This window comes from Patiria miniata, unplaced genomic scaffold (genome assembly GCF_015706575.1).
Source record: "Patiria miniata isolate m_02_andy unplaced genomic scaffold, ASM1570657v1 HiC_scaffold_22, whole genome shotgun sequence".
Lineage (NCBI taxonomy): Eukaryota > Metazoa > Echinodermata > Asteroidea > Valvatida > Asterinidae > Patiria > Patiria miniata.
In genome coordinates, this window is record NW_024037061.1 from 4,173,331 (window position 1) to 4,198,595 (window position 25,265).

Genomic DNA, 25,265 nt, shown 5'->3' on the forward strand with positions numbered 1-25,265 from the left:
AATTATTAATGTTTTCTTCCAAAATGATTGTTTTTGCCAAAATCTTTGAAATTATAGCTGTTTCTATATTGAATGATATTCCCCTTCCTACAAGCGTCATTTCTGCGAAGTTTGAAGAAAAGTCATTTTTGGGCCAAATTTGATCAAAAATGTAAGGCTAACCCCTTGCAATTTTTTCAATTTTGGCCGAAAAATGAAATTGCTCCAAACTTTCTGGAAAGATGCCTTAGAGGCCCTAGAACGCATCCTAACTGGACTTCTGGAGAAAATCGGCTAGGAAAAGAAATTATAGGTCTATATTTTGGGGCAGAGTCAGTCAACATTATTAATGTTTTCTTCAAAAATGATTGTTTTTGCCCGAATCCTCGAAATTATAGCTGTTTCTATATTGAATGATATTCCCCTTCCTACAAGAGTCATTTCTGCGAAGTTTGAAGAAAAGTCATTTTTGGGCCAAATTTGATCAAAAATGTAAGGCTAACCCCTTGGAATTTTTTCAATTTTAGCCAAAAAATGAAATTGCTCCAAACTTTCTGGAAAGATGCCTAAGGGGCCCTAGAACGCATTCCAACTGAATTTCTGGAAAAAATCAGCTTGGAAAAGAAATTAGAGGTCTATATTTTGCGGCAAAATCAGTCAAAATTATTAATGTTTTCTTCCAAAATGATTGTTTTTGCCCAAATCTTCGAAATTATAGCTGTTTCTATATTGAATGATATTCCCCTTCCTGCAAGAGTCATTTCTGCGAAGTTTGAAGAAAAGTCATTTTTGGGCCAAATTTGATCAAAAATGTAAGGCTAACCCCTTGCAATTTTTTCAATTTTGGCCAAAAAATGAAATTGCTCCAAACTTTCTGGAAAGATGCCTAAGAGGCCCTAGAACGCATCCTCACTGGACTTCTGGAGAAAATCGGCTAGGAAAAGAAATAAGAGGTCTATATTTTGCGGCAAAATCAGTCAAAATTATTTATTTTTTCTTCAAAAATGATTGTTTTGCCTAAATCTTCGAAATTATAGCTGATTCGGTATTGAATGATATACCCCTTCCTACTAGAGTCATTTCTGCGAAGTTTGAAGAAAAAGTCATTTTTTGGGGCTAAATTTGATAAAAAATGTAAGGCTAACCCCTTGCTATTTTTCAATTTTGGCCAAAAAATGAAATTGCTCCAAACTTTCTCAAAAGATGCCTAAGGGGCCCTAGAACGCATTTCAACTGTATTTCTGGAGAAAATCGGATTTCATTTTTTGGCCAAAATTAAAAAAATTGCAAGGGGTTAGCCTTACATTTTTGATCAAATTTGGCCCAAAAATGACTTTTCTTCAAACTTCGCAGAAATGACTCTTGTAGGAAGGGGAATATCATTCAATATAGAAACAGCTATAATTTCGAAGATTTGGGCAAAAACAATCATTTTTGAAGAAAACATTAATAATTTTGACTGATTTTGCCGCAAAATATAGACCTCTAATTTCTTTACCAAGCTGATTTTTCCCAGAAATTCAGTTAGGATGCGTTCTAGGGCCTCTTAGGCATCTTGATAAATTTGATAAAAAATGTAAGGCTAACCCCTTGCTATTTTTCAATTTTGGCCAAAAAATGAAATTGCTCCAAACTTTCTCAAAAGATGCCTAAGGGGCCCTGGAACGCATTTCAACTGTATTTCTGGAGAAAATCGGATTTGAAAAGAAATTATGGGTCTATATTTTGGGGCAGAGTCAGTCAAAATTATTAAAGTTTTCTTCAAAAATGATTGTTTTTGCCCAAATCCTCGAAATTATAGCTGTTTCTATATTGAATGATATTCCCCTTCCTACAAGAGTCATTTCTGCGAAGTTTGAAGAAAAGTCATTTTTGGGCCAAATTTGATCAAAAATGTAAGGCTAACCCCTTGCAATTTTTTCAATTTTAGCCAAAAAATGAAATTGCTCCAAACTTTCTCAAAAGATGCCTAAGGGGCCCTAGAACGCATTTCAACTGTATTTCTGGAGAAAATCGGATTTGAAAAGAAATTAAAGGTCTATATTTTGGGGCAGAGTCAGTCAAAATTATTAAAGTTTTCTTCAAAAATGATTGTTTTTGCCCAAATCCTCGAAATTATAGCTGTTTCCATATTGAATGATATTCCCCTTCCTACAAGAGTCATTTCTGCGAAGTTTGAAGAAAAGTCATTTTTGGGCCAAATTTGATCAAAAATGTAAGGCTAACCCCTTGCAATTTTTTCAATTTTGGCCGAAAAATGAAATTGCTCCAAACTTTCTTGAAAGATGCCTTAGAGGCCCTAGAACGCATCCTAACTGGACTGCTGGAGAAAATCGGCTAGGAAAAGAAATAAGAGGTCTATATTTTGCGGCAAAATCAGTCAAAATTATTTATTTTTTCTTCAAAAATGATTGTTTTGCCTAAATCTTCGAAATTATAGCTGATTCGGTATTGAATGATATACCCCTTCCTACTAGAGTCATTTCTGCGAAGTTTGAAGAAAAAGTCATTTTTTGGGGCTAAATTTGATAAAACATGTAAGGCTAACCCCATGCTATTTTTCAATTTTGGCCAAAAAATGAAATTGCTCCAAACTTTCTCAAAAGATGCCTAAGGGGCCCTAGAACGCATTTCAACTGTATTTCTGGAGAAAATCGGATTTGAAAAAAAAAATATAAGGTCTATATTTTGGGGCAGAGTCAGTCAAAATTATTAAAGTTTTCTTCAAAAATGATTGTTTTTGCCCAAATCCTCGAAATTATAGCTGTTTCTATATTGAATGATATTCCCCTTCCTACAAGAGTCATTTCTGCGAAGTTTGAAGAAAAGTCATTTTTGGGCCAAATTTGATCAAAAATGTAAGGCTAACCCCTTGCAATTTTTTTAATTTTGGCCAAAAAATGAAATTGCTCCAAACTTTCTGGAAAGATGCCTAAGAGGCCCTAGAACGCATTTCAACTGTATTTCTGGAGAAAATCGGATTTGAAAAGAAATTATAGGTCTATATTTTGCGGCAGAGTCAGTCAAAATTATTAAAGTTTTCTTCAAAAATGATTGTTTTTGCCCAAATTTTCGAAATTATAGCTGTTTCTATATTGAATGATATTCCCCTTCCTACAAGAGTCATTTCTGCGAAGTTTGAAGAAAAGTCATTTTTGGGCCAAATTTGATCAAAAATGTAAGGCTAACCCCTTGCAATTTTTTTAATTTTGGCCAAAAAATGAAATTGCTCCAAACTTTCTGGAAAGATGCCTAAGAGGCCCTAGAACGCATTTCAACTGTATTTCTGGAGAAAATCGGATTTGAAAAGAAATTATAGGTCTATATTTTGGGGCAGAGTCAGTCAAAATTATTAATGTTTTCTTCAAAAATGATTGTTTTTGCCCAAATCTTCGAAATTATAGCTGTTTCTATATTGAATGATATTCCCCTTCCTACAAGAGTCATTTCTGCGAAGTTTGAAGAAAAGTCATTTTTGGGCCAAATTTGATCAAAAATATAAGGCTAACCCCTTGCAATTTTTTCAATTTTGGCCAAAAAATGAAATTGCTCCAAACTTTCTGGAAAGATGCCTAAGAGGCCCTAGAACGCATCCTAACTGGATTTCTTGAGAAAATCGGATTTGAAAAGAAATTATAGGTCTATATTTTGGGGCAGAGTCAGTCAAAATTATTAAAGTTTTCTTCAAAAATGATTGTTTTTGCCCAAATTTTCGAAATTATAGCTGTTTCTATATTGAATGATATTCCCCTTCCTACAAGAGTCATTTCTGCGAAGTTTGAAGAAAAGTCATTTTTGGGCCAAATTTGATCAAAAATGTAAGGCTAACCCCTTGCAATTTTTTTAATTTTGGCCAAAAAATGAAATTGCTCCAAACTTTCTGGAAAGATGCCTAAGAGGCCCTAGAACGCATTTCAACTGTATTTCTGGAGAAAATCGGATTTGAAAAGAAATTATAGGTCTATATTTTGGGGCAGAGTCAGTCAAAATTATTAATGTTTTCTTCAAAAATGATTGTTTTTGCCCAAATCTTCGAAATTATAGCTGTTTCTATATTGAATGATATTCCCCTTCCTACAAGAGTCATTTCTGCGAAGTTTGAAGAAAAGTCATTTTGGGGCCAAATTTGATCAAAAATATAAGGCTAACCCCTTGCAATTTTTTCAATTTTGGCCAAAAAATGAAATTGCTCCAAACTTTCTGGAAAGATGCCTAAGAGGCCCTAGAACGCATCCTAACTGGATTTCTTGAGAAAATCGGATTTGAAAAGAAATTATAGGTCTATATTTTGGGGCAGAGTCAGTCAAAATTATTAATGTTTTCTTCAAAAATGATTGTGTTTGCCCAAATCTTCGAAATTATAGCCGTTTCGGTATTGAAAGATATACCCCTTCCTACTCAAGTCAATTCTTCGAAGTTTGAAGAAAAGTCATTTTGGGGCAAAATTTGATCAAAAATGAAAGGCTAACCCCTTGCAATTTTTTCAATTTTAGCCAAAAAATGAAATTGCTCCAAACTTTCTGGAAAGATGCCTAAGAGGCCCTAGAACGCATCCTAACTGGACTTCTGGAGAAAATCAGCTTGGAAAAGAAATTAGAGGTCTATATTTTGCGGCAAACTCATGGGCCCTAGAATGCATTCCAACTGGATTTCTGGAGAAAACTGGCTTTGAAAAGAAATTATACGTCAATATTTTGGGGCAAAATCAGTCAAAAGTCGTAATGTTTTCTTTACAAATAATTGTTTTTGCCAAAATCTTCGGAATTATAGCTGATTCGGTATTGAATGATATTCCCCTGCCTACTAGAGTCATTTCTGCGTCGTTTGGAGAAAAGTCATTTTTGGGCCAAATTTGATCAAAAATGTAAGGCTAACCCCTTGCAATTTTTTCAATTTTGGCCCAAAAATGGGAAGATGCCTAAGGGGCCCTAGAACGCATTCCAACTGGATTTCTGGAGACAATTGGCTTTGAAAAGAAATTAAAGGTCTATATTTTGGGGCAAAATCAGTCAAAATTATTAATGTTTCCTTCAAAGACGATTGTTTTTGCCCAAATCTTTGATATTATAGCTGTTCTAGTATTGAATGATATACCCCCTTCTAACTAGAGTCATTTCTGCGAAGTTTGAAGAAAAATTCATTTTTTGGCCAAATTTGATCGAAAATGTAAGGCTAACCCCCTTGCAATTTGTTCAATTTTGGCCAAAAAATGAAATTGCTCCAAACTTTCTGGAAAGATGCCTAATGGGGCCTAAAACGCATTCCAAGTGGATTTCTGGAGAGATAACACAGTAACACAAATCTGTGAGAAATAGTCAAACAATTGAAATAATATGGTCTAAACAACCCAGTGTGCTCAGTGCGAAAAATACACTAGTCAGAACGAATAAAGTCAATTTCAATGGAACAAAAACAATTTATAATACTCGTTTTCTAGATGATAACACTAGAAATACCTGACGTATTAAACTAAAATAACATCTAGTGATTTGGCATGATAGAATAACACAAATCTGTTGAATGTCAAGAGCTAGAAATGGTCAAACAATGAAATAATAAAGTCTGGAAATACCTGATGTATTGAACTGAAATAACATATGGTGATTTGACATGATCTAATAACACAAATCAGTGAATGTCAAGAGAAATGGTCAAAAAATTGAAATATTAAAGTCCGAACAACCCAATGTGTTCAGTGCGAAAAATACACTAGTCAGAACGAATTAAGTCAACTTTCATGGAACAAAAATAACACATGTACTCGTTTTCCAGACGATAACTCTAGAAATATTGAACTGAAATAACATCTGGTGATTTGACATGATCCAATAACACATATCTGTTGAATGTCAAGAGAAATGTTCAAAAAATTGAAATAATATAGTCCGAACAATTAACCCAGTGTGTTCAGTGCGAAAAGTACTCTAGTCAGAACGAATTAAGTCAACTTTCATGGAACAAAAGCAACACATGTACTCGTTTTCCAGACGATAACTCTGGAAAAACCTGATGTATCGAACTGAAATATTATCTGGTGATTTGACATGATCCACTAAAATATATCTTTTGAATGCCAAGAGAAAAGGGCAAACAATTAAAAATAATATAGTCCGAACCTCCCAGTGTATTCAGTGCGAAAAATACACTAGTCAGAACGAATTAAGTCAACTTTCATGGAACAAAAATAACACGTACTCGATGTATTGAACTGAAATTACATCTGGTGATTTGACATGCATGATACAATAACACAAATCTGTTGAATGTCAAGAGAAAATGGTCAATTAATTGAAATAATTTAGTCCAAACAACCCAGTGCGTTCAGTGCGAAAAATACACTAGTCCGAACGAAAGTCAACTTCATGGAACAAAACATTCATATTTACGGCTACCCGCTGAAAAGCACATCAGATTCGAACCAGCCAACTGATCCCGTAAGCTCGGTGGTCAAACGGTAAGACGCGCGTCTGCACTAGAAAGCAGGAGGTCGTCGGTTCGAATCCCACCCGAGTTCTTTTTCCAACTTTTGCTTGGGAGGTAACACACTAAGCATACAGTGTTTATATACGTCGGCGAAGTGCAAAACCTAATCTGACAACATACTTGTTGTCCAACAATAACTCTGCGACAATTCCGCTTTCGAGTTATCTTCAATTTTTATGCCTGGGAAGTGAAGGTCAAGCGGTTTTGTACTTGGGAATAAGAATAAGTTCGCAAAAACAAACAGGATACTCTATTTAGTTCCAAAGGTATAGCTGATACTATTTTCTTAAATTTGACCCTTAAATTTCTTGTAATTTGATACCTGATGACGTCATGATGACGTCAGATTTTTTCAACATCTTCGGACGGGGGTTCTAATTCATACCAGGTTTTATCATAATCCCGTATATCGCATGGAAGAAATTCGGTTCGTTTTGATTTTGAGGCTTGTCTATATTTTAACTTCACCTAACTTTGACCTTCCGGTTGACCAGGAAGTAAAGGTCAAGCGAGTTCACGTACACGACATTATGCGTATCAATTAATGGTATCTCATTACAACGTATGAACATGATTGATTGTTTTGTTCAAGAGTAATAAGTAAAAGACATTGGTAATTTTTCAACGAAAATCACTTGTAACCGTTTAAGAGAAAAATTATTAGGGCTTTTTCAAAAAATGATTATTTCAAATATAGCTGTCTCAATATTGAATGATACTCCCCTTCCATCAAGAGTACTTTCTGCGACGTTTGAAAAAAAGTATTTTTTTTGGACAAATTTATTCAAAACTACTCGATCACATATTCATTAATCTTCGGCTTGTTACAACAAAAAAGCCTGTCACTTTTTTTCCTGTCAGAATTCCTACAAACAAAGGAAAAACTCCGCTTGGATAACAGAAGATGATGATTCATAATCAAATTGATCTCATAATACCGAGACAAAATAATCATTCGAGAAGAGTTGGTTTATGTGACTACACTCTACCGCGCTGAAACTCGATCACCCATGAGCAACGCTGGGACTCTTCGCTTTGTGATTTCTTCTCACTCGGACACCTTTCCACAACCCATCCCCCGATCTTGTCTTTCCGAAGCGATCATCGTTGAATCTTCTCCCCCAGACGACCCGGGGGATGGAGCAGCCGGGGAGCACGGTTCTCACGTCATAAGTAAACCGTTGTTTTTAACTTGAGACACCGTGGGCCATAAACCACGAGGTTCTTGTACTCTCAGCGAGTTGAGCTTTGAGACAGCGGGTCGCGTACCGGCAAAGTAACCGATCGCCCCCGTCTTATTGCCTCAATTTCTGGTATGTCCGTGAAGTAGCTATCTGGACGAGGGATAAAGTTTTGACCAGAGACGAGGGGTCGTTTTGCCTTTGTTTGTCGGAAATCGGAGAGGGGTATAAACAATGAGGAGGAGGAAACGGAAGGAGCATTTGGGTGTTAGATGGGAGGAATTCATTTCATGGAGGGGCAAGGTACTTCGCAGGAATCCGGGAGTACTTTTGGAAAGGTCGAGGAAAGTTAAAATGCAACTTGGAAAGATGTTTCGAAGGCTGGAGTTGAGAAACTAGCATCAAATAATGTTCAACGTACAATTACCTTTAAATTTCGTTCATGTAATGCTTGCATTCCTTTAACACATTAACATTCGATGTTTGGACGGATTGGCCTTCAGAAATATAGCGACCAACTGTGGTGGGAAAATAATCAAATTATTGACGTTTAGTAAAAAAAAGGATATATTTTCGGCCCAAATCTTCAAAATTATGTGTTGTTTGGGAAAAAGGTGAATGTTTGGCAAAAGAAACATAGCGTCGAAAATTTGGTGGAAAAACAGTCAGAACTTATTAATTTTTAATCACAACATTTTTTTACCCAAATCTTCAAATTTATGGGTGTTTGAATATTGATTGATGCTCCTCTTGCATCAAAAGGCACTTTGGTGTTGTTTGGAGAAAACTCAATTTTGGCCAAAATTGATGAAAAATGTAAGGTTAACCCCTTGCAATTTTATCAATTTTGACCCCAAACAAAGACATTTCTTGAAACTTTGTGCAAAGATGATTCATGGACCCTAAACACACATTTCTACTCCATTTTTGGACGGTTGGGCTAACCCAGAAGAAATATGGCGACAAAAATGTGGTGCCCCCAAAAAGGGCAAAATAAATCATCTTATGACCAAACAAATTATATTTTCCCTCCAAATCTTCAAAGTATGGTTGTTTGAATGTTGATTGGTACTCCCTAGCATTAATTTGGTTTAAAAGTCAATTTTTGGCAAAAAAGATCGCACAAGATACCTCAGGGACCATGAAACGTATTCCCGTCTTTTCAGACCGATGAGCCAATAGAGAAGAAAGATGGCGTCGAAAACATTTAAATTATTTTTTTTGGGTCAAAACATTGATTTTTTGCAATGCCTACATTTTTCAATGTATTGGGCGCATGAATATTCAATTATTTTTTTCAACATGAATGAAAACATAAAACGTGTCGAATTTACGCGGATTTCGATAGGAAAAGGTATTTGCGGCCGAGTGAGTTTGCTTTTAACGGCAGCGTTCCCCCAGGTCTCCTCATGTTGACTCAGAAGGTCAGCCAGGGATAACGCAATTTGCCCGGGGCTATTATACCCATCGGCTTGTGTACACAAAACGTGACAACTTTTTTTTTCACTCTTCGATCTTCTCATTTTGTGTGTGTCCCCTCTCGGCTCTTCTTGCCTCCTCCTAGTTGCATCTTAATGACCACCGTCTACCTATCGCTCTTGTCCAGATTTTGTCCCGGACCGCCTTTTCCTTGTTTTTTTTTTCTCCTAGTTGTCTTTTTTGTCTCCTTCTCTTTCTCTTACCGCAGTGAGGGCAGAAGCACTCCGCACGGCCAATCGATGAGCCCGTATCGATCCCAGAGAGGTGTTAACGGGCGCTGATTGGCAGGGTATCGGTAAAGTCTGCTCCAGATGTGGGCAGAATCTAGCTCGGTCCTGATGTTTGAACAGAGATGGGGGATTGGGCCGTGGATCGATGGCTCCCTACCCCGTCCGCTCGTCAACCTGCTCGTACACCTGTCTCCCCGTAAAACCACCTCCCCCCTAACCCCTTCCCTGTGTTCCTCTACCTCTCCCATCCACACAAACACCCGCGCACCTAACACTCCGCTCTGAATAATTCACTTAATGGCTGCCGCCCGATATATCACCCGATTTTGAATAATTCAATATTCTGGTTTTCTTCATGGATATTTTGAAGGCGTTTGTCTTAGGTTGCAAACAGTCGCCACAGTTAAGGGGAATGAATTATTGGCTTCGCGTGGAAACAGTGGAAGGCCAACTCTTGCTACAAGAGTCGATCTACAGGCCGGAAGCAGCTTTTACCCGATAATCTGCTTTGTATTTCTTCGATCAGCAAATCCTATCACTTTAAAGTTGAGCATTAACCAAGTAGGGGTGGATAAACGTGTATCTGTTTTCAAATCTTACCAAGCGATTAGAAAAGTTACAGTTCAAAAAGTACCACACGGGTGCGGAAGACGACCGCTCGAGGGCGGTCTTTCGTATTCACAATGTTTTAACATTGTTTTGTGGACAGTTTCAACTGTTAAAATTCGGCCGTGTCCGATTACGTGGCTACCAGCCTCGTTCCCATGTTGTCGAGCAGTACGCTCCCACCACTACCTGCTAGATCATTTGCATATCCAACATTTTTCGATACGTATGCAAATGAGGAAAAGTCTGGTGCCTGCCTGTGATTTACATCAGCGTCTGTTTTTGGGTGTCGGGGGTAAAAACATATCAACATAATCAATTCGTCACGGCGTGAGTTACGAAAACACGACTTTTTTTCGAAGTTAACATGTTGCAATGCTATCCAGCCAATTTGCAGTGTCACATTTCATATTAACACGAGCAAATTGAAAAGGAAAGGATAAGTTTTGAGAAGGTGCATGAACGTAATAATTACAATGAACGTGAAAACACGTAATGCACGTTGAAAATAACAACACGAAGTACACGATATAAATCCATTTCCGGAAGTGAGAGGTCAGTTTTTGGTACTGCATTTCTCTTTCACATCAGGCGATTTTTTTGTTTCCATTAACTGAGATGCTAGTAATAATTTTACGAACTTTAAGTTAAAGGCCCTTTTTCGAGGGTGAGTTTCTTAAGAAATCAATGTACCAAGAAATATTGCAAATTTTAACAGTTTTGCACATTACTTTTCAATGGTTCCGGAAGCGCGCCACCATGGGTGACCTTTCAAGCTCTATTGCAACTCGAATAACATTATTAGCTATGCGACCCGTGGTCATTTCACTGGTAGCCTGACTACGATTTAAAGGGGCATAGCGACCTGAAGTCCCCGAAAATTTCATGTTTTGGAGTGTTTACTTATACTATTTCAAAGGTCTGGTTGAAAGGAAACAAAACTAATGTCTTACCGTTCCCGAATCTCGAGAAAAGACTGAAAAAAACACCGGTTGTTTACATCGGACATCTTTCTATTTAATATCATTTCGTTCAAAAACGTGTTTTGTAGCACAATTGGGCGTATTCCAGGCCGTAATTTCCTTTAAGGAAACGTTAGCTTCAACGTACCTTTTCGCCAGAAACGGAGGCCGGATGACTGCCTCAAAACTCAAACTAAAGCCTGGTCCGATACCAAGTTTTGTCCGCGGACAACTTGAAGAACTGTTTGCTTTCAGCATACAACGCAAAGACGTGATACTTGGGTGAAGAGCCCTCAAGTGGCAAAGACAGACTCCAGCTATTCAAATCGTCAGAGTGAACCACGTGACGAATTTGTGACCTATAGGTTCAACTGCCTCTTAGACCGATTAATTAGATGTTAAATCTCTCGCAGTGATTGCGTGGTTTTCTTTCCCCCAAGATTTTTTTATGGGGTTTTATCCAAAATTTAAAACTTAACATTGTCATCATCTTCACTCAGCAGGCGGTCTTCAAGCTTGTGAACTGCGTGCCATATTGTGTGAAGTAGTTACGAATTATTACTAGAGAGAAAAGAGCTAGAAATAAAGTTCAAATGAAAACAGAGTGACAAGTGAAACGCAAGTTAAAACCCAGCTCTTCTGTTATTTATAATCAATGCCTTTTGAAGGAAATCTAACAGCATTACAGGATCCGGATGCTGCCGCAGGCTTCGATGAGAACCGTCGTAGATGGAGATGTAGATGAAAAGATAAAAATGACACTAAGTGCGCTAACATTATTTCCCATCCAATAATAATATTTGGCAGGTCGTATGACTATCAGTAACAAGCCTTTGGAATTCCTTTCTCGTAAACACATCAAAATTAAAACCCAATTTTCACCTATTCCTTTCTCGAGTCCCGTCCCCAAAGCGCGGGCGTGTATTCTCGCCGGCACCCGGCGCAACACGATACCACCCTGCCCTCTATCTTTAACACATCCGATTCCTAGGAAAATAGCGCAGGCCTGCGGGTCTCGCGTTACATCGCCTCGCATCCTAAGGGCTTTCGGCATTTCACACCCAATTTCCACCGGTGCTCTCTCCTCCGTACATTTATTTCACCTTCTCTCTACTCCCCCCCCCCGTTCCCGGCCGGGTTCTCTCTCTCTCTCCCCCCCCCCCATCTTCTTGATGTCACTTTGGTATTGTTTCATCTGATGTAACCGGAGCCGCTAGTAATTAGTACTTGTTGTCGTGTTATTTCTGGCATGGGTCTCGGTTTTCCATTGGAGTATATGTCTTGCACGGCGTCCCAATCTTGCCATAGCGCTTGATGCCCCCGTCTGTAACTCTCAAACTCTTGCCAAATGTCATACTGAAAGAAAAGACAAAACTCCGAAATCGATGTCTTACCGTCTCGAGGTAACATCCACTCTTTCTCTGGACGACACCAAGGGTTCACTGTTATAGCACTTCTATGCACTTCTATTATACTTAACTTAAACAGGTTTACCAGCCACAACTTCAAAAGATATTGTTCGTGATGGGTTCTCGGCCCATTATTTTTTCTCAGCAATGTTTTTGATAAGCGTCACTACGAATTTGGCTTAAAGGCAATATACAACATTTGCTTCGCTGTAATATTCAGAAAGGATGGATTTGGGGGTTAGCATATATAATGGTTCCATATACGGTTATATGGTGCATACACAGTTGACACCATCGCATCGCTATAGTGTTACTAAATTGATAATTTAATGGTAGAATAGACCATTTGCAGCTATCCGAAAAGTATTAACCGACCAAATTATTGTTAACAAACTTAATTGGTTTGAAGATAGTAATGACACTAAACTCCCCGTGAAATGATTCCTTCTGGCACGCTGTCATTTTGAAGAAAACAATTAGAGAAGGTTATTCCCAAAGCAAAGATGCGTCACTGAGATGTGGCGGACTCCTTGATGAAGCAGTTACAGTGAGAGCGCTCTTTCTAACAATGACTCTTTTCTGGCGAGGGGCAAATTTCTGGTCCGTTTGTGAGGGGGGGGGGGGGGGGGGCGCTGGTGGGCACTGGGAATTAGTTAGGGGGTGCCCCCCGGCTACGACACCGAGAAGAAGCAAAGTTCAAGCGTACTAACATGGAATTGGTGACTGCAATTTCACGGCGGGAAAGGGGGGGGGGGAAATGTAAACTTTATATTGCACAGGCAGGCAAGAAAGGCGAACAAGTTGAAACATGATCAGGCCTGTTACTGACCTAACATTTTTGGTTGTTGTTCAATTTCTGGATGTAATTTGAGTTATGGATACCTCTTCTTGCCGTAAATGTGATCCGGGGGAAAATTGTAAAATTTTGCTTCCAGGGTGCAAACCTATAAATAGGCCCAAAATTGCCCACGCCGGCCAAATCACGATTTGCATGACCTCAATTCTCAGATATTAGGGCATTTTTAGGGCCGTGAACTGATGGATTTGTAAAAAGACGGATGGAAGCCGTGCAGAGGACTGCGAGCTCGTATATGAGTGAAATTTGGATGAAATTAGGGCCTAAAATTGATCTATTTTGCAATAGAGCGTAGGCGTCCATTCAATGCCGATGGGCTTCAGGACTGCTTTTAGGGGTGATCATCTTTGGATGGAAGTTTCTCCCAAAAGTCACTGGAGAACAGAACAAAAATTGAACAGAAAATGAAAGATGATGAAATAAGCTTTCATTTAATGTGTGTTTCAAAACCTTAAGTCCACTATCTGTACCGTGCCGTCAACGGAAACTTCACATGTGAACTAAGAACGACCTAAAAGTGTTGGTCGTCGTATCATGCAGCTAGTCTCATTTCGTGCCGCGCTATTCGAAGCTACCACAGAATCGTTTGAAGGCCAGACACACACACACACACACCCACTTGTTGTAATGCGGCATTTTAAAGTCCCAAGCAACCCCTCTTTGAGCAGCTGTATACACTTCCTGCTATCTTCTCTGCCCAATAAAAAACTTAAGTGAGCGTAGTTTGGCCATGCCAGTCCACACACATACATATCATACAGGCGATCCCGAGCCAAAGTTAGATTAAACTTTTATGACATGGGTGATTATGCACACTGCTCTCGAGGGACGGCAGATTATGAATCGACGAAGGAACAATGTTTGAGTAATGACAACTGAAATATTCTTGGGAGGTAGAGGAGTTTATAATTCCAGCCCAGCCGCTATACAGCTGCTATAATCGACTGATTTTGGGGTCTAGAGGACTGGATGCTTATGATTTAGGACAAGGACTTGTTGCAGTTGGGCTTGGTTATGATTCCTTTTACTTTTTAAATTGTTTTGACTAAACATCGTGCGAAATGAAATGAGGTTTCTTTTGAGGTTAGACCAATTTACAAATCTTGCAAAAATATAAGAATAAAGTTGAGCAGAGAAATTGACTGGAGCGGGGTTTGAACCTGCGAGCTCCGGATTGCCGTTCCGGTGCTCTACCTACTATCCAGCCCAATGTTGGCGGTTCCCCATTTTGTCATCGTCTTTGTTCAAGGGGTGCTAGTTTATGTTTTCTGACTAGTGCCCCTTAAACAAAGACATTGACACCATGGAGAACCATAGGGCCGGATAGCTCTGTTGTCAGAGCACTGGAACGGTAATCCGGAGGTCGCAGGTTCAAAACCCGCTCCGTTCAATTTCTGCGTTCAACATTAAAAAAATTACATGAATCAATTTCCCTTTGTACTGTATATGCCCAAAAAAAAATCGGACCTGTCAACCTTTTTACATACATTCTTATCGTCAGACGTAAAGGTGTCAAAACTAGTGATATAATAACTGAGGATCAAAATACATTCGTTCTCCTTCATTATGAAAAACTAACAAGTGGACAAAATGTCCTGAAAATCCATCTCGTACGATCCGGTAACAACTTAGGACTTTTCCTCATACAAGTTTTCCAGCCTCGGCTTCTGTTTAGGAAGTGCTAGTATTTATGATTCGGAAAGTTTAAACTGAGCTGAACTGGTTTCATATTTGGTAGACTGGTTTCAAGTTGTAATCATTTCCAAAACAGCAGAATTGGCGTCGACAGGCTTCGGGCTTGTGTTTCAATAAACCGGGAATGTATAGCCGCTTGGATTGATTCTTCCATGACACCGAAACTTGGTATAAATTCCGCAACCTTGGGGTAAACAATCAGTTGTTTCTAAAGACACCACAACATAGCGGCAACCCCAAGTAGACGCCTAGACAAAACACAATTAGTTAAGGGTGGGCAACTGAGTCTACAGCCAGCCTACGCGGTGACTCTACGCGGTCCAGACAAGCATCGACACCGCGCTGATACCGCGATATTGCCTAGCGCATATCGAGTTTATTCACGGTCATTACGTACGTCTAAACCCCATTACCATATACCCCTTCACATGAACTCTCTCCCTACTCCTCATCTGACACAAACTCCCCTCTTTTCTTTCTCTTTCCTTTCGCCAGCTCTGCACTCCACCGCTTTTGCCCCTACTCTTTTTGCAAGCCTTCTCTCTTTTCTCTGACTTCACGCTAGCGTGACAGATTTCACTTTGTGGCGGGTTGTGTTTCATCTGTAGTTCCCATACCGGTGGCCTCGTGTTACGGCCACGGCAGGTACTTGGAGGGCGTACTGCCGTTATCTACGGGGCTCTGACTTCTCTCAGTGAAGACAGGGAGAGAGAGCCTCAGAGAGGTAAGAGTGAGCCAAGACGGAGTGAGAGAGGACAGAGAGAGCGCCAGCGCTACACTTGATACCCGCACGCCGAGTAGTTCTTCGTATCGCCGTTAAGTGAGCGAGATCTGGAAATTGATTTGAGCACGTCTTGCAAAAATCCATTTTGGCAGTACTTGTGGCAGAATCAATTAAAGACTCCACGCGAGGCTGGCTCTTTCGGCTCGGCGTGGCGGGCGAGTTAGCGAGCTGGCACGAGGAGAGAGAGAGAGAGAGAGTCGAGAAAGCTCCTCTCTGCCGACGGCTCGCCCGTGTTTTCCCCGAGTCCAAGGGTTTTATAGGTCGAGTGTTCGCATGAACTGCTAGGGGTCTAGCGAAGGTGCAGCGATCGAAAGAGATAGGAACACGGGAGAGGGGGAGACGCAGGGCCGGAAACAGAGACTGCCGCTTGCGTCTTGAGAGTGGTTAAGATTGTCCAGGCCAGGGAAAAAAAAGAAGGCAGAAGGGGGGAAAACAACTCCGAGCAATGGTTTTTATGGCCGTTTTCACCTCAGGCGAGGTTAAGAGACAAAACTTAAGATCAGCACGTGCTGGTGGCGAATGGGGCATTTTGAACAGGAGATCTTTTTACTTAGGGGGGAGAGAGAATGGCCCAAAATAAATGCCCCCTTCTTTTTTGGCTGGGTAAATGGGTTGTTTGCAAAGCATTTTTTTTTGGAAACCTCGCAAAGATCTCGAAATGCAATTGGGCGGAATAACACTCGAGAACTTACCACTTAGTAGAAAGAGTAACAAGTTTGAGTTGTACACCGGCTGGACCAGAATTAAAGTCGAAAACATCAAAGTGTGTTGGAGGCTCCCGACTCAACGCCAACTTACTCACATGGAGACCTCAGCTTTTAAGTGAAGTTTCCTCTTTGTTTTCACATTTTGAAAAGCAAATTTGGTAAGTCGAGGTCAGTCTTTACTGTTGAACAAGAATCGGTGAGAAGTTGAGAATCAAATGACTGTAATTTATACATGAAAACGATTGTTTCTTTATTTTAAGGCGAAAAGCAAAGCCCAAAACCACCAACTTTACTTTCGCAGACCAGAACACCCACAGTTACCTCACAATATAGACCTATTAATATACAAATCTAATTATACAATTATTGTAATCTAATACCGGCGATGAAAAACAAATGCTTCAAATATTTGTTTCCAAGAAATATCATTTAATATCGCACCAGTGCTAAATATATCTGTAAAGGAAAAAGACATATGGATTAATGGTGACCGCGGTATATCTTGACTGATGCCGTCACTATAGCAACCGTTTCCAGCCGCAGGGATAATGGCGGATTAAAAACCATCCGGAGCTCGATAAAAGCAGTGGGTAATTTACTCCTTTTTTTTTTACAAAACCGAAGAAAGGGGGAAAGACTCTATAAGGAGAAGCTAAGCGAGCGCGCGGTCCGAGGGAAAGGTAGCTAGCGGGCAACACGTGGGATGAGGGAGGGATTACAACCGATCTCTGGACCGGCTTTCCTCGGCAGGTGAATAGGGGGTCCCCGTTGCTCCCCATCCCCGCCTAGATCAACCGACAATTATTGCTTGTCATCTCTCCGCTAATTATATTTGGCTCTGGGGCATGCTTTCACTAGCTGCGTGAATACTGAGAGGTTGGACCGTTTTAAAGGAGTGTTTGGGCCTATGGAGAGCCTATCACGCCACCGGGATAGGCCACAGAATGTTACAGAGGAGACCGTAGAATAAAATGGTTATTCTGCGTTGCAATAATTTAATTCATGGATACACTGCTCTCTTTGCTCTTGACAGGTCGCAACGAACATCTATCAAGGCATGACCTAAATTACCACACACACACAAAAAGACTTCAATATGAATACATGTATAATTGGCACAGAGAGCGAGTGGCCTACATCATTATAATCTCTGCTCATTGGGCCCATAAATCATTCATTTCAATGTCATACCGCTGGAGGCAATATTTCGATTATGTCTGCAGCTTAGTGGCTGTGCCTGTTATTGTGGCTTTGCTGCGTTGCTGCTGTGACAGTCGCTTTGTAAATGTGACTGTGGATACCAAAGCCACAGCGGATGTGACTGTGGCTGTGGCTGTGACCGTCGCTTTGACGGTGATGTTGACCGTGGCTGTGATTAGGAATGCGGTTGTGGCTATGACTGCGGCTGTGTCTAGGCCTGTCGCTGTGGCTGTGACAGTTGCTCTGACTGCTATTGTGACCGCGGACGTGTTAGATATGTGTTTGTGGCTGTGACTGCCGCTGGGTGTCATTACTTTCACTGTGGCTGTGACCGGCGCTTTAACTGTGATTGTGACAGTGGCTGTGAATGGAAATACGGTTGTGAATGTGACTGCGGCTGCGTCTATGACTGTGGCTGTGACAGTTGCTCTGACTGCGATTGTGACCGCGGACGTGATTAGCCTGGTTGTGGGCTTTGACAGCGGCTGTGTGTATAACTTTTACTGTGGCTGTGACTGTCACTTTGACTGTGATTGTGCCAGTGGACGTGATCAGAAAAGCGAGTGTGGCTGTGACTGCGGCTGTGTCTACCGTGTCACTGTGGCTGTGCCTGTAGTCCATATCGAGCACGCTATCAAAGCGGCCATTGAATAGGGCCGCCGTGTAGTAACAGCGGTAGCGTGCTTGGAATTGTCTTTAAACGGACATTACTAAATATGAATTTATATCAAGTTTTAAATGTTAACAAAAAGAAGTAAAACCAATATGTTTTTATTTGTATATATAAAAAGAACAATAACTTCCAACGTCGTGGAAGAAAGAAAGCCTAAAGCTTTGTTTTTCTTCATTTTTATCAATCTGCGGTGGCGCGCCACAATGACACTTGGACCCCAATTTCCTGCGGTGTGTATCAGCCCCATTAGCCTTCTCCCCTAGGCTATTGTTAGCCTGCAGGTGATACCAGCCGTTCCCCTCAATCCTTTATGATCTTTGTCTCTGTGTCCCTTCATATGTCTTATAAAACCTCTTTCTTCCCCCCTTTTCTGTCTTTTTTTATGGATCAAAATAAAACAAATCACGATGCAGGACCGTCACGGTGTTTCCTGAGTTCTTGCAGCGGGTGCATTAGGACCGCTCATGGGGGGCTGGATCGGGTTTCCCCCGGCCACGCACCCGGTCTGGCCCGCTCCCTTCAATCGATGGGACCACCTCGCACTCCCCGTAACTCTACTCTTCTGTGAGCCGATGGTATAAACTGGAGGGATATTTCTTGAGGTCGCCTTTGGTGGGTCATGGATTGACTCTGTTTCCCCCCCCCCCCCCCCCCCCGACGAGAAAAATTGATAAAAATGTGGTGACTGATCGGTGTTCCCGAATGATTGAAGCGTCAAACGTGCGCAGATTTATAAATTGAGAGTAAAAAGAGTGCAGCCTGGAAATGTCTTTTGTTTTAATAACTATTTTGTATTCACGAAGGAGCTTGCAATTTTGGTTCTTTTTTTTTTTTTTGCTTTTGTTGAGATTTATCCCGATGTGATCTGGACTTTTTGACAATTTGTAAACGTATTTGGATTTCCTTTCGTTCTGTTTTGTTGACGAGATGGTTTCTTTGTTGCCTTCCACCCCTGTGGTCCGGGTTCGATTCCTGCCCTGGTCCACATGTGGATTGGGTTTCAGTCCCTACCTGATTCGGTGGGTTTTCCCCCAGAATATTCCTCTAGAGATTTTCTTCCAACTCTAAAACTGTATTTTCTTCTCATTGTCTTCTTTCTGCAGGCTTCTTCACAGGCTTGCGAGCCTAAAATGCCCAGGAGGTTTTTGATGATTCCTTGGTTACAGTACCAGGAATATAATAATAAATAAAGAAATAATGAAATTTGACAAAAATATTATAAAACATGACAGTATAAATTGTATTTATAGGCACGCACAGCTTATGACCGCCGAGGTGTGCGTTCCCATATCAATGGTTACCACTTGTTATTGGGCACATCAAATATTTCTTAGACCCTCACAGCTCCCTTGAAAGTATTCAGCTCGATGCTGGCATTTTGGCTCACGAGGCTAATTCAAATACAATGGCTGTCTTTGCCTCAACAGGTAAACATTTACTCCTGCGTGACAATGGAAAGACAACACCGATAAAGTGTCTTGCCGAAGGACACACGCAGCGCACTCCCACAGACTGGACTCGATCCCACTCCAGGTATAGACAATTCCTTTATTTAAATTTAACTTAAAGATAGCACTGCAAACCATCAGTGTATGCATGAACACAGCCAATTTCAATCATGAAAGCGCCACCTAGGGTCAGATAGGGTCCAATCTTCCCTTGCGAATCTCAAAATATCTGGACAATTTCAGAATTACTTCAATGATCGTCCCCGAATCTACGCCCATTGTGAAATTTGTCTCTGTGAAACTTGGAACGGACTTAAGTAAGATTAGGCTGCTAGGCCGTTGGCTATTTTGTAGTTCGAGGGATGCTCAAGGAATTTGATTCGAAATCAAGATACGTCATATGATGCATCTTTTTTTCGCATCAAGCTACATGTGTACTACACTCAGATAAGAATATATCTGTTTTTCTTCAAGTAGAATTTCTAGTTTGTCTTTGCACTGTAAACACACGTCAATGTTTGTTTTATCTGTGAAGTTATCTTTGCGGGTTATTTCAAGCTTCTTCCTCGTCGACTTTTTCTCTCTCTTGTTTTCTGTAGAAGATGTTTCAGTTTCAGTAAATGAATTCATTGGGAAGTTGCCCGGCACTTCACGTGTCAATCACGATGCCGCAACTATGTATCTTGGCTTGAAGATGGCCACTCTGTCTGTCACTCACTAACCAACAAGATTCCGTCGCCCAGCGCGTAAAGAAATCACATCTTCATCTCTCATTGCCCACTTGTCATCATTGTTTCTTTCTTGAGAAAACAAGTTTCCCCAGCTAAAAGCATCTTGGTTTGGCAAGGCACCACGGCCCGGGCGATCGTCTTTCGACACCTGAGCCAGCCCCGAGTGGGCGAGAGGAGCCCCTCTCGCCGGGGCCTCTGCATTAAACATTCCCCGCGCGCGGCCGGCGCACTGAAGATCCTTACCGCCGCTCCCTCTTCGCGCGGAGATTAGGTATCCCGGCCGCGAGTCTGAAGAGGTTTAAAAGACAGATTTCGAAGGCAAACAAACTCAGGACGGATGATCAATGCCAGTGCCCGGGTACTGTATGATTCTCTTTCAATTAGCCTGTCCTTCCGGGACCTGTGCGTCCATGGCTGCGCAGTGCGCGCCGTGCCTCAAACTTTATTGACGGCACTTCGATCTGACGGGATGGGCTTGTATTGTCAGACTATCCCCGCTGTGTCGGGATATCTCCTGTTAAAGTGAAAGAAAGCTTGGAGTCTGGAGTGGTTTTATAATATTTATCTCCCAGAAAATCGAAATAGATTTCAGCCCATAAAAACACCTTGACAACATGGTCTCAATATAATAGTGTTATTGAAAAGGCTTAAATGTAATATCGGCATAGGCCTACAGCATTTACTTGAGCTTTCCTAATTTAAAGAAATGGATAGTTTTAGGAGTTTGTATTTTATTGGAAATATTGTTACACTGACCTTTTTAAGTTTAGTGTTCACAGATGCTGGAAAAACCAAGAACCAATGTTATTCTTGTAGTCTGGTTCCCTGACCCTGCTCCAGACAAAACGGAGCCATTTATAGACGTCAGGGAGTTGTCGGGTCTGGGAACCAGACTAACTGGTTTGCATCCCTTCAACGGATGTGTAACCGATTAAAACAAAAATGTAAACTAACTAAGTTGTTAAACTGGGGGCAGTATTTGGAAAAGTAATCACTCCCAACGATGGCCATCGTTTGAAATTGATACAAAAATCCGCTTTTCAATAATAAGACTATTTTTATTTAATTACAGTCAAGTAAGGTATTTCATAATAATTGGGTAGTTTTGGTTTTTGATGTGTTTGCAAATGTTGTACACATGTGTAACCTTTTGATATGGATCTCATTTTGTGCAATAAGATTAAGTATAGGATTGATTTCATGATTACTTTGTTAGACTTTTTTTCGCTTTTTTTGTCCAACATACCACATAATAGGTTTTTTTTGCACACAAACATGTGTAAAAAATTTGACCTATCTCGAATTAGACAGTCAATAGCGTCAGACAAGGAAAGATAGCTTATTACCACTGTATAAAATGTTTGTTTTCTTGAACGTGTCGAGCGCGATACAAATTCATATAATAAAACGTGCTAAGAATTAGTAATCAAAAACACTGAAAATATTTTATTTATTTTTTAAAGGCCGTAAATGAAGTATAAAAAATAAGTCAAATTGAAGGGTTTGACTAGAAACGTGATGTAGGGAAACACGGGAGCGTCAAATGCGAGGTTGTGCACCGCAAATGGTCGCCATCGATCCGCGGAACCCACCTCAAGAACTTGCATGGATTAGCGCCAACGGCGAGTTAAGAAAAAAAAAACCAACGGAGTTTGGGCAGCGACTCCGAGGAAGATTAACAGCGGCACCACGTAGGGCAGTTCCGCTCTAGGCCGTGCAGACCGGCCATTTCACGGGGTGTAATGGACTGTGGTGCAGGCTGCCATCTCCGACGGTAAATTGACCTAAATCGCTATTATTTTTGCCGCGGTGTGGCTGGGGACGAGGTGTTTGGGGGTTTTCCGGAGTTGGTTTACATTGAGAGCGACTTGATGGGATGAAAGAGGACTACGCTTCCTTGCTGCACTCGGACTGATAAAAATCACGTTCGCTGGGGCAGAGTTTTCCAGCTGTGAGTGCGAACTACATTCAAACGTTCTTCAAAACATTCTAGACACGATTCTGTTTTCTCCGACACCCGAAATGATCCAATTCATTGTCTGAAACCTTCACACTTAAAAAAAAGTACAATGCACACAACAGTTGGCAAAGAACAACGAGCCAAGCCCGTGCCCCTGAACATAGTCATAAATATTGATACATATCAATCAATCAGTCAATCAGATAATCATATGTTTAACACACCAACATAAAATGACTCACAAGCACAAGGGTAGTTTTCACATACATTTGGCGTTCCTTGCTCTATGGTTAGAAAACACCTAGAATTTACAAAAAGTATAAAGGTAAAAAAGGAAAGATATGAAATCCAACATGTTTAAGATCTATCTATCTATTAAGAATTCGTCACTGAATGATCTAAACATTAAAATTGTGGAAATTGGGTTAAAAGTGCAATCCCTGTTTTGAGGGGTTATATTGAAACGACTGGTGTTGGATTTTTTTGCGTAAGGGTCACATTGAAGGCTTCGCCTGACATCAACGTAAAATTTGGACAAGCCACTTTTAAGCTGTCCCACAGCTTTTCAGAAACAAAACCAAAGGCTGATATACTCGGGTGGGACTCGAACCTACGACACATTAGTCTGCAAACACAAACACCTTAAACATTGGACCACCGAGTTTGTCGGGGTTTAAATTAACACAAAGCAGCGCTTGGAATTCTTCGTAAGAGAGCTGTACATTTGAACGTTTGGTTTTGCGCTTTACAGACCTAACATATAATTGCTCGCGATGTTGTAGCTCACTAGCAACGATTTTATGTCAACATCTTTGTTTAAAGGCATATACAGGGTGGATAAAATAAAAACGAAACCGAGATATTATTGCTAATTGGAACAGAAGTAGGGCACATGTGAATCAAAGGGAGATATCCTCTGTTAGGGTTGAATCTCCTCTTTAAAATGACACCCTGGTCATGTCATTACATTCACGATTGACTGAGCAGTGACCAATTTTATGAAAGGGTCTGTTTAGAGACTTCGCCACTTTTCAATTGTGGTTTTTGTGGTGTCATTTGTCACAGAGTGAAAGGTTATGGTTGCCAATCAAGGCAGGTGGGGAAAAGAAGAAGAGATTTCACCATGAAAAGTGGCGCAAGTCTCTAAATAGACCCTTTCATAAAATTGGTCACTGCTCAGTCAATCGTGAATGTAATGACATGACCAGGGTGTCATTTTAAAGAGGAGATTCAACCCTAACAGAGGATATCTCCCTTTGATTCACATGTGCCCTACTTCTGCTCCAATTAGCAATAATATCTCGGTTTTGTTTTGTTTTTGATCCACCTTGTATGGGACCATTTGCTGATCATGCTTTTTGTTCGTTTCTAGTTATAACACCACTCAAGATTCAAAGAGCAATGTTCAAAACCTTTTGATCACGAAATACGATTTCATCTATACATATACATGGAAAGTACTCTTTATTTCCAAAAATCTGTCAACAGACTAATTTGTGAAAATCACCTACATTTCTTGTTTTCTTCTATATATTACAGCAAGCCAGACGGAATAGTTTCATGGGGTGTTTAGTACCAGTACGATCTGTAATCCCAGTAAGCTTTTAGATAATAACTCAGTTACTTTGGGGGTAAACGCAAATGTTCCTTCAGCGTGTGTCAATAAAAATGTCGAAGTCAATCCATAAATTTAAAACATACTATAGGCCTAGCACTCTTTTTTGCAAAACTTACCTATGGAGTCTGAAGGCACAGTAAAAATACTCTACACAATGGTCTTCATATCCCATGTCATTTCATTTGGACATCCCAGTCCAGAGTTACAGCTAATTAAATGAACGGACTTGAATTCCAATTTGGGCCACTTTTCAGATTACATGTATTTGGTATCTAAGGAAAGGCATGCACACACCAAGAAGGTGTGTGAATGCCTTTCATAGATACCAGATTATCTGACAAGCGGCCCAAACAGATTTTGATAGTCTTTACAAGCTTTGTCGTAACTTTTATACAAAAGATCCAAATCAAACAGAACAACAATCCTGTTAAGGGTAAAGAAACACTCTGTCATCTCATGGTATTTTTTTACACAAAAAAGCAGATTTAGTCTCCTCAGAAAAATATGTTATTTGACTGCTACATTGTTTGGGGAGATACCCTGAAGATGCCTTAAAAATGATGACATTTCTGCACAGAAATGCTGTCATTGTAATCGATACAGACAGCGACATTCATTGTTATAATGAGTCGTAAGACTTGGCGCTGACTGGTCTTGTACCGGTCGTACCAAAAGTGCCCTCACGCCAATCGACGCCAATTACGTCAAGCGCTCTACGCGATTATACATGTCCCGATCGCTTTAATCCCTAACACTGGATAGCCCCGGTCCCCTACGGCGACTAGTCAAGGCCACAACACAGCACGATCGCAGTGGCAATTGATAGGTGAAACAAGAAAGACGAAAGAAAACCTGTCTCATCCGTACGGTCATGACCGTGAGTCCATTGGCCACAGTGGTGAAGTTCAGAGTCTAGGAAGGTTTAGTTGGACTTTGGTGGCGATGGCCAAAGATGATAAGCTAAGAGCATCCACCTCAGGTAGACATGAAAGTTGCTGTATCTTGGACGTCATTGGTGTGGCCATCAGATACAGGAAAAGGAAGACACTACTTACCTAGAAGCCAAAATAAAGGCCACAATTCGTCGCCATTTTCACGAAGAGTCATGTGGATTTTGAAGAAAAACGTTTTCGAGATAATCGCAAGAGAAGTTCCTCCTATTTTAAAACTGCACAAACTACTACTTTGCAACACCTTTGTGCAGTAAAAAAAATTCACACAGTTCTTTGAAAGGTGAACTTTTATGCAAACCCAGTAATAAGAA